Source organism: Mustela lutreola, chromosome 6 (assembly GCF_030435805.1).
Source record: "Mustela lutreola isolate mMusLut2 chromosome 6, mMusLut2.pri, whole genome shotgun sequence".
Classification (NCBI taxonomy): domain Eukaryota; kingdom Metazoa; phylum Chordata; class Mammalia; order Carnivora; family Mustelidae; genus Mustela; species Mustela lutreola.
The window spans coordinates 16,760,610-16,770,863 of NC_081295.1; the positions used below are offsets into that span (position 1 = coordinate 16,760,610).

Consider the following 10,254-nt stretch of genomic DNA (forward strand, 5'->3'; position numbering starts at 1 on the left):
TTTGTATCTTCCTGATGCTGAGTGCTATGGAGCACTTTTTCATGTGTCTGTTGGCCATCTGGATGTCTTCTTTGCAGAAATGTCTATTCTTATCCTCTGCCCATTTCTGATGAGGGAGAAGGAGGCTGGCTGAGGACAGAGCAAGAGCTGGCACCTTGCACCCCCTCTCCACCTGCCCCCCTCCATATGTGTAGCATTCCTCAGGCACCCCTGACCGCCATAAAATGATAAATAGTTAACTTGCAGGAATCACAATCCTACAGAACAGGAATCTCCCTTGCTCTACAGATGTCCTAGAGATCTAAACAGGGAGGTTACCTTATCAATAGCACAAATTTCCAGAGGCAAATAACTCTCAGTTCCTAAAGCCCTAATGTCTCCCTCCCCACCATAAACTGGAGGAGGCTGAGGTAGAAGGGAATGTAAATGATAGCAGGATCATAACACCCCACCAAGAATCTCCCAACTATCTTGATGTTAATGCCTGACCTAAAGACGACATTGATCAAGCCATAAGGGCAAGGCCTCCCCCCCGGCACCTTGTAGGCCCTCCTTAACATGTGAAAACTCTGTTGAAACCTCTCATCCCTTTACCACCACCCCCCCCAAACGCAAGGTATATAACATGCCTACCCTCACAACCCCAGGCAGCCACATCTCCGCCTGCCCACGGGTCCTGTCCCCGTGCTCTAATAAACCACCTTTTGCACCAGCGACGTCTTAAGAATTCTTTCTTTAGCCGTCGGCTCAGAACCAAACCTCACCCCACCGAACCTGACTTAAGTTCTGGGACTTCATCAATTTCTTGATTGGATTATTTGTTCTCTGGGTGTTGAGTTTGATAAGTTCTTTATAGATTTTGGATACTAGCCCCTTGTCTAATATGTCATTTGCAAATATCTTTTCTCATTCTGTCAGTTGTCTTTTGGTTTTGTTAACTATTTCCTTTGCTGTGCAAAAGCTATTGATCTTGATGAAATCCCAATAGTTCATTTTTGCCCTTGCTTCCCTTGCCTTTGGTGATGTTCCTAGGAAGAAGTTGCTGCAGCTGAGGTCTAAGAGGTTGCTGCCTGTGTTCTCCTCAAGAATTTTGATGAATTCCTTTCTCACATTGAGGTCCTTCATCCATTTTGAGTCTATTTTCGTGTGTGGTGTAAGGAAATGGTCCAGTTTCATTTTTCTGCATGTGGCTGTTCAATTTTCCTAACACCATTTGGTGAAGAGACTATCTTTTTTCCATTGGATATTCTTTCCTGCTTTGTGGAAGATTAGTTGACCATAGAATTGAGGATCTATTTCTGGGCTCTCTATTCTGTTCCATTGATCTATGTGTTTGTTTTTGTGCCAGTACCATACTGTCTTGATGATGACAGCTTTGTAACAGAGCTTGAAGTCCGGAATTGTGATGCCACCCACTTTGACTTTCTTTTTCAATATCTCTTTGGATATTTGAGGTCTTTTCTGGTTCCATATAAATTTTAGGGTTATTTGTTCCATTTCTTTGAAAAAAAAAAAAAAAGGATGGTATTTTGATAGAAATTGCATTAAATATGTAGATTGCTTTAGGTAGCATAGACATTTTCACAATATTTGTTCTTCCAATCCAGGAGCATGGAGCATTTTTCCATTTCTTTGTGTCTTCCTCAGTTTCTTTCATGAGTACTTTATAGTTTTATGAGTATAGATTCTTTGCCTCTAGGTATCTTATGGTTTTGGGTGCAATTATAAATGGGATTTACTCCTTAATTTTTCTTTCTTCTGTCTTGTTTTTGGTGTAGAGAAATGCAACTGATTTCTGTGCATTGATTTTATATCCTGACACTTTACTGAATTTCTGTACAAGTTCTAGCAGATCTGGAGTGGAGTCTTTTGGGTTTTCCACATATAGTATCATATCATCCGCAAAGGGTGATAGTTTGACTTCTTCTTTGCTGATTTGGATGCCTTTAATTTCTTTTTGTTGTCTGTTTGCTGAGGCTAGGACTTCTAGTACTATGTTGAATAGCTGTGTTGATAATGAACATCCCTGCCGTGTTCCCGACCTTAGCAGAAATGCTCTCAGTTTTTCTCCATGGAGAATGATATTTGTGGAGGGATTTTCATAGATGGCTTTGATGATATTGAGGTATGTACCCTCTATCCCTACACTTTGCAGAGTTTCGATCAGGAAAGGATGCTGTACTTTGTCAAATGCTTTTTCAGTATCTATTAAGAGTATCATATGGTCTTGTTCTTTCTTTTATTAATGTATTGTATCACATTGATTGATTTGTGGATGTTGAACCAAACTTGCAGCCCTGGAATAAATCCCACTTGGTCGTGGTGAATAACCCTTTTAATGTACTGTTGAATCCTATTGGCTAGTATTTTGGTGAGAATTTTTGCATTGTGTTTATCTGTAATTTTCTTTTTTGATGGGATCCTTGTCTGGTTTTAGGATCAAGGTAATGCTGGCCTCATAAAATGAGTTTGGAAGTTTTCCTTCCATTTCTATTTTTTAGAACAGTTTCAGGAGAATAGGAATTAATTCTTCTTTTAATGTTTGGTAGAATTCCCCTGGGAAGCCATCTGGCCCTGGGCTCTTGTTTGTTTGGAGATTTTTGATGACTGCTTCAATCTTACTTTATGGGTCTGTTCAGGTTTTCTATTTCTTCCTGGTTTAGTTGTGGTAGTTTATATGTCTCTAGGAATGCATCCATTTCTAACACACCAGATTTTGATAACATGGATGTATCCATTTGTCGAAACTTGTCAAGTTGTATAATTAAGATTCATGCATTTTAGTGTATGTAAAATGTAACAATAAATAATAGATTTTAAAATATTGTCATCAGTTCAAAAATTGGAATTGCATTTGTCCATTTCTACTATTTTGACTTTTTTTCTGTGCTTAAATAAAAGTTGCTAACTCTGGGGCACCTGGGTGGCTCAGATGCTAAAGCATTTGCCTTTGGCTCAGGTCATGATCTCCAGGTCCTAGGATGAGCCCCGAGTGGTGGGGGGAGTTTGGCGGTATGGGGGGAGGTAGTCCCTGCTCAGTGAGGAGTCTGCTTCTCCCTCTACCTCTCCCCTCTGTTTATGCTCTCTCTGTCTCAAGTGAATAAATAAAATCTTAAAAAAAAAAAAAAGTTGCTGACTCTACTTGTGTGGTTTAATTTGCAAGTTCTTCTTATTGCTGTATAATTTCATTTTTAATCTCAATTTTGGAATTACTTTTTTTCTTTTGTTACTTTTCTCCTTCCATTCCAGGCAAAAGTTGATCTCTCTGGAGATTTCCTTAATTTACAAACTAAGTGGCTCTGTTATCATTGCATCACTGAAGATGTTGTGTCTGCCAGGGACATACTGACCTATAAGTAGTACAGACATACTTATCCAACAATCTTCCTATGTTTCCCTTTTCGTTTCTGCACATTCAGATGCCTACAAGATGATTCTCTGATGTTCTTGGACCTTCTCTCCAACTCTTCAGCTTCAACCTACTACTCTTCATTACCCTAATACAGTAGATTGCAAAGGGTAGTCCCCAAACCAGCAGCATAGGGTTCACCTGAATCATTTTAGAAATGCAAATTTGAGAACTCCACTCCTGTCCTGTACAATCAAACTCGAGGTGGAATCTAGCAACTGCATTTTAACCAGCCTCCAGGTGATTGTGATGTATGCTAATGTTTGGGGGTCACTGCCCTAAACCCTATTGCTGCTCCTGCTTCATTTCTTAGTTTCCTGAATGTGGTTTTCATTATAAACACACGATATATACCTATATTCTTAATCACATTTGAGTTCACTGCCCCATGGAGTCACAATTTAAACCTTGGATGTCTAATTCTGCTCCAAGTGCACATCTTTGTCTTCAAAATCTTCTCAGAGGGGGCGCCTGGGTGGCTCAGTGGGTTAGGCCACTGCCTTCGGCTCTTGCTGAGATCACAATCCTGCAAGACAGGAGTCTCCCTTGGTTTGCAAATGTCCTTGAGATTACAACAAAGAAGTTACCTTATCAATAGCCCAATTTCCAAAGACACAGAACTCAGTTCCTCAAGCCCTAATGTCACCCTCCCCTCCATAAAAAACCGAAGGAGGTGGAAGTAGAAGGAAAAGTAAATAAAGTTAAATTTCTTCTAAAACCTAAATCTCATTAACAAGGATGCTTGATAGCAGGAATGTAACATTCCACCAGACTTCCAATTGTCTTTACTTGATAGCAACTAAGCCTTCAATATCCTGATAGTATTCTTTGCCCCAGTAGCCCTTCTGAACACCCCTTTGTCCTCACCTACCCAACTCCTGTGTATATAACCAACCACTCCTCACAACCCAGGGCAACAGCTCTTCCTGCCCACGGGTCCTGTCCCCGTGCTTTAATAAACCACCATTTTGCACCAAAGATGTCTTAAGAATTCTTTCTTTAGTCATCAGCTCCGAACCTCACCCCACCGAACCTGACTTAGGTTCTGGGACTTCATCAGAACTAGGGATTCTTAGGTATAGCCATCTAACTATTTCATCATGTCATTTAGTGCAGTCATGGCCTTCTTAAGACACTGCCTTTCCCCACTTCTAGCTCTTTCTCTGTCCCCCAACCCCCAATTTGCAAGATATAAAAATGGAAACTGAGAAGTTCAAATGATCTGTTAAATATTTTATTCTGGATCCTCTGAAAAGAAGTCAAGCTGGGATGAAATGTGCGAAGATTTTATTAGGGGAAATGACTGTATGAGCAAGTGAAATGGGGAGGGAGCTGGAAAAAAGATGGAAGAGGCATTTATTTGACCAGAAAGAAAATCGGACTCTGAGTGAAAAAGAGAGCAAGAGAAAGTTGGGTGCAAGTGTCCCAGTCTCCTGCGCCATCCAAGGAAGATTCAGCAAGGCCAACAAGGAGTCCTTGAGCAGCTGTCAGTTGAGTCCCACATCTTCTAGAAATGGTCTTGCCTTAGCTTCCTAGCCACACTCAGGCATTGGCTAGAGTTGCTCACAGGACGTAGGGCCAGAATGCAAAGGGAGCTATAGATTTCCGGGGGCAGCATTCAGACTCCTGAACAATTACTCGGCTTGTATTTGGAAGCCCAGGAGGTGCATTTTCATGGCCACCACATCAAACTTCACACTGAATTGGTACTGTGAGGACCTGTTTTATATTTTTATATTTTAGCCAGAGGCTTCCATTGAGGTTAAACAATAACCTTGTTGTTTAACCCTTAAACTGTCCCTGCTCCCCTTCCCCTATGGGACTTACTTAAAAATAAGTCCTGGAAACCAGCCTCAGGTAACAAAGCTCAAATACAAGGGTGGGTCAGGCCAGGTGGAGACATCTGATCAGTGGGGGGTTGCATACGGTCTCCCTAGCTACCAAGGAGTATGGACCCCACCCTTTGGGAGTCTTTTGAGTGCCAATCCTAACCAAGGTGATAGGCTGGGTCAAATGTCTACTATAGGGTAAATTGTAATTCAATTGGTCACCTAGCATCACTGTGCAGCTTTCTCTGTGTGTTACAATTTCATTGGCCTCCTGTGTGTGGCCAGGCCCTTAAAAGCCAGTCCATAAAGGAGAGCGAGGTCGCCCTCTCTGTAAGAAGCACAGCCCTGGCTGGTCAGTTTGATTCTTGATGCTTGGCATGAAATAAAGCTTTGCTTTACCTTCCCTTTTATATCAGTCTTGCTCCTTTAATCAGGGACCCATTATTGGGGCATAACAGGTACCAAAGCCAGACCCACCCTTGACTCTTGCCTACAAAAATTCAATTAGAGGGGTGCCTGGGTGGCTCAGTCGGTTAAGCCTCTGCCTTCAGCTCAGGTCGTGATCCTGGGGTCCTGGGATCAAGCCCCTCTTCGGGCTCCCTACTCAGGATGGAGCCTGCTTCCCCCTTTCTCTCTGCCAGCCTCTCTGCCTTCTTGTGTTCTCTCTCTCTGTCAAATAAATAAAATCTTAAAATAAAAAATTAAAAAAAAAAAAGATTCAACTAGACTAGCAACTTCTTTGAATGTGAAGGAAGCTGTTCTTCAGCCACTGTTTTCCCAAAAAGCAGGACAGTTTTCTGTTGGGAAGGGCAATTTTGCCTGGCCCTTGACACACAGGGTCTGTCTGCTAAAGATGCCTTTGTCTTGTCTGAGGAAGAGACACATTTCCATAGAATGCTTCTGTTGCTGCTCAACTTAATTCTGGGCTTTAGAGCCCTGGAGAGGGGACTCAGTCCTAGGGACACAACTCCTTCCATATGATAAGGGTCATTTAAGAGAAATTGTTTGAAAATTCTGTATCTTTTCACTGTTATGGTCCATAAAATGGACCATGTTTCATGGACCATGAAACTTTTAAAGAAAAGAAGGAAAAAAAGAAAGATGGAGATGGGGGTGAGGGAGAAGGAAAGCAACATCAGGAAAGCAACTTACAAAGAAGGTTCACCTACGTTACATTATGGACCCCATTTCTGTGAGCAGTGAATAAAAACAGTTTGGGTGATCTTACACCCCCCCCCTTTTTTAAGTAGGCTATATACAACATAGGGCTCAAACTCACAACCCCAAGATCAAAAGTTGCATGCACCTCTGACTGAGCCAGCCAGGTGCCCTTTATGATTCCCATTTTATAAAATGTGGAAATTGAGATTAAAAAATTAAACCACTTGTCCAAATTTCCGTTGCTCATGAAGGCAGAGATAGAAATGCAGCCCATGTCTTTTGCCCTCCTCCAATAAGATGATCTACACAATACCAATAAAGAAATAATAAAGGAACAAAGAGAATGTTACATCTGATGGACTGAAAACTGTTGACTCACAGCATTGAATCCAAGATCATGAATTCCTGTATCTCATTTTAGTAACTGGGCACTTCTCTAATAATTGTTAGTAACTTTCTGGGTGGACAGAGGGGAATAGGATGATAATATTTAACATTAAATTGGGATAGTCATATGATAGTCATAAATAAGTCATATGGTCTTATTTCTAAGAAAGTGCTTTTGAATTTTATATGTTGTGCAGAATTGCTGACAATATAATGAATGTGCAGGTTCTTGAGTCAGATTATCTGGGTTCAGATTATGGCTCTATCGTTGTTGTGTGACAGTGGATAAACCACTCAGTTCTTTGGTTGAATTCCTTCTGAGGTATGTAAAATGGAGGTCATAATATTGTTACTTCACAGGGCTGTTTTGAGGATTAAATAAGATTACACATTTAGAAGACAATAAGTGTAGTGAATATATATCCAGAAACCCTATCATTTTGAAAAAGACAAACTTGTTCAAGATTAACAACAGTGGGTATTTCCTAAATCTTCCAGTATTTACTATACACTTTAGTAAAGTCATTCCTATTTGACTGTATTAATTTGTTTGAACTTTTGTTACAGTCCTAGTCTTGTGGCAAATGAAAATAACCTCTTAGATTTTCATGGCATTTCCTGCTAATATTTTTCCATATGGTCATATTACTGATACATCTTTTTCTCTGTAGTGAGGCTTATTGTCAGTTGCCAGCAGAACAGGCTTTGTTGTGTACCAAAAATCCTATATTCTAATATGCAAATAAAATGATTCATACCTGTAATATATATCCACTGAACTCAAAATACTAGCAGACTCATTCACTTTGGTAAAACCTATAAAATTTTTCATTTAATCAAATAATGAAATTCATTACAATCTTCAATGAGATCGTCACTGGGCTATCCTGCAGTAGATGCCAAGGAAGAAGTCACTGTGCAGCCATCCTTGTCTAGCTGGGATGAGGAGACCCATCTGCACAAAACCACCAAGAAGGTTAAAGATAAAAGAGAAGTTCTAATTTGCATGGCGAAGTCATAAGAGTTACGGAAATTCAGAGGACTATAAGAATGGTAAGGTGAGGGGCACCTGGGTGGCTCAGTGGGTTAAAGCCTCTAACTTCAGCTCAGGTCATGGTCCCAGGGTCCTGGGATCGAGCCCCGCATCGGGATCCCTGCTTAGCAGGGAGCCTGCTTCCTCCTCTCTCTCTCTCTGCCTGCCTCTGTGCCTACTTGTGATCTGTCAAACAAATAAATAAAATTTAAAAAAAAAAAAAGAATGGTAAGGTGATAAGGAAAGGTTATACATAGGAGATGAGAAGAGGCAGTTTGGCAATTAATATCTCACCATGAGTGAGTTAACTTCTCTGTGATTCCTGGGTCCTTCTTTATGAAATTAAATGAATTAAAATGCCTAGTGCAATCTACATGAGGTAGGATTGAATGGAGTTTCAAGAATGGGCAGGTTGTCATTAATGGAAAATGATTCCATTGACAGGAATAATCAAAGCTAGGCATGGGGATGTTTCAAGTAGTGGAGATAAAAAGTCTATTAAAAAGTTTGACACATGCAATGAGAAAAAAGGTTCACAGGTAGTAGTAGTCTTTAGTAATTTTCTAATCTTCCATTGCAAATAGCAAATTCTTTCTTGTATGGCAAAGGAGCTTTCATTCAACATTTGCTGCTTCTCTGCTTCTTGGCTCAGGTTATAATTCTAGAGGATCAATCCTTCCACAGTACAAAAACTCCTTAAGAAAGGAAACAGAGTTGTGTCAAAGAATAACCCAAAGTGATAAAATCACTTAATTATAAAGTCACTTAATTATAATACATTGTTTACTTATTTAGAAAGAGGATAAATCAGTACACTGATTTCACCCCACAGAGACAAAATAGAATTTATTAAAAGAGGGAAAAAAGGAGAGAAAAGTAATTGTAGCCTGAGAAGAGTGAATCTTGTTTGCACAACTGTTGTGGGTTATCTGGTTGGGTGCATGAGTCAGTCTGGACAGTCTGTCCTTGAGTAGGCTGACTAGGGGGTACAAAAACATCTTAATTGTTTATAAATTTTCTAGTAAACTTTTGTGAGGTAAATGATGAAGCCGCATGAGAGGCTGTCTCTCTGTAATGTCAGCCAGTATCTTTCTATGAGCACCTCATTCTTAGTTGCACAGGGTCTGCACTACTTCCCTCAATATTACCTACCTTTTTTGCAAATCCGTTTCTCCTACATCCTTACTTTTCATTGGATCCTCTTCTGAGCCCTAATTTAAAAGTGATCATAAGCTGGGGTGCTCTGTAGTGTAGTTTCTATTAAAAAGAGTTATTTATAATCATAAACATTTTTTTCTAACATGAATTTAAAATGTTAAACAAAAATATGCAAAATTTAAGTTTTCTTTGTTTCTTGCATTCATCTAAGGATTAACAAAACAACACCTAGAACAGAGTTGACATCACTGTTAGATGAGTCGTATGAGCTGACTTGAAAAGACAAATTTTAAGTAAATATTTTAACATTAGCATTGAGTGTTACTTAAAATATGCTAATTTGGACAATTACTAGTTTCAGTGCCTGCAAACAGTTGATTATTACTTCTGTCCCGCAGTAAATTATCACAGGGGCAAATTTTGGCAACTATTTGCTGGCTCCATGCCTACAAGCATTATAAAGCAAGAACTCCTTTTATATAAGGATTATATAGGGTCAACGGGTCAACTCTAAATACAGAAAATACATTTGCTACTCATATTAGTTAAAAATGAAGAGGAAATATTGTCCAACATCTTTATAGGTGCTGGCCAACATACATAAACACACGAAATAATTCATTTTGTCTTATTAGGATGAAAAAAGTTTTCCACTGTTCCTAAGTTTTTTTTTCCCCCCCCTAAGTTTTTAGACCAACAGTTCTCTTAAAGATGAAACTCCGCTCATCTCAATTCTTTTTTTTAAAGAGTTTATTTATTTATTTGACAGAAAGAGAGATCGCAGGTGCGGGGGAGGCGTGGGGAGCAGGCTTCCTGCTGAGCAGAGAGCCCAATTCGGGGCTCCATCTAGGACCCTGAAATCATGACCTGAACCGAACGTAGAGGCTTAACCCACTGAACCACTGAGGTGCCCCTCATCTCGATTCTTCAGTAACAGTCATGAATATGTACATTAAGAAAGCAGGCATGTGAACTGCTGAATCCACCTTCCTATCCACCAAAGGCCCTATGAGCTGACCCACTTGAACAATGACTTAACCTTTAAGTAAATATTTTAAGAGAAAATTAAGAGCGTAGGTGGCTTAGAATTTCATCCGGAGCCTTTGAAATGCACATTAACACAACTCTCACAGGTTTGGATTTGGTCTGCCCCCAGTTGTGCAAATCAAACCCTTTCCAAGAGGACGAAACACAGCTCACCACACAGAGACAAAGGGATACCCTCGACTGAGATCATCACAAGGCTCCGCGAAGTCTCGCGCGAAGTGCCGGCGCCG

The 10,254-nt window shown here is 40.1% G+C and overlaps 1 long non-coding RNA gene across 1 annotated transcript; it reads right to left on the reverse strand.

Moving 5' to 3' along the window:
* Positions 1 to 8,351: 8,351 nt before the first annotated feature.
* On the reverse strand, positions 8,352 to 10,248 carry LOC131833094 (uncharacterized). Its single transcript, XR_009354318.1, has 3 exons — positions 10,178 to 10,248; positions 8,972 to 9,030; positions 8,352 to 8,514 (listed from the first exon to the last, which is right to left on the reverse strand). It is a non-coding gene; the product is annotated as an uncharacterized LOC131833094 (long non-coding RNA).
* Between the last annotated feature and the right edge of the window lie 6 nt (positions 10,249 to 10,254).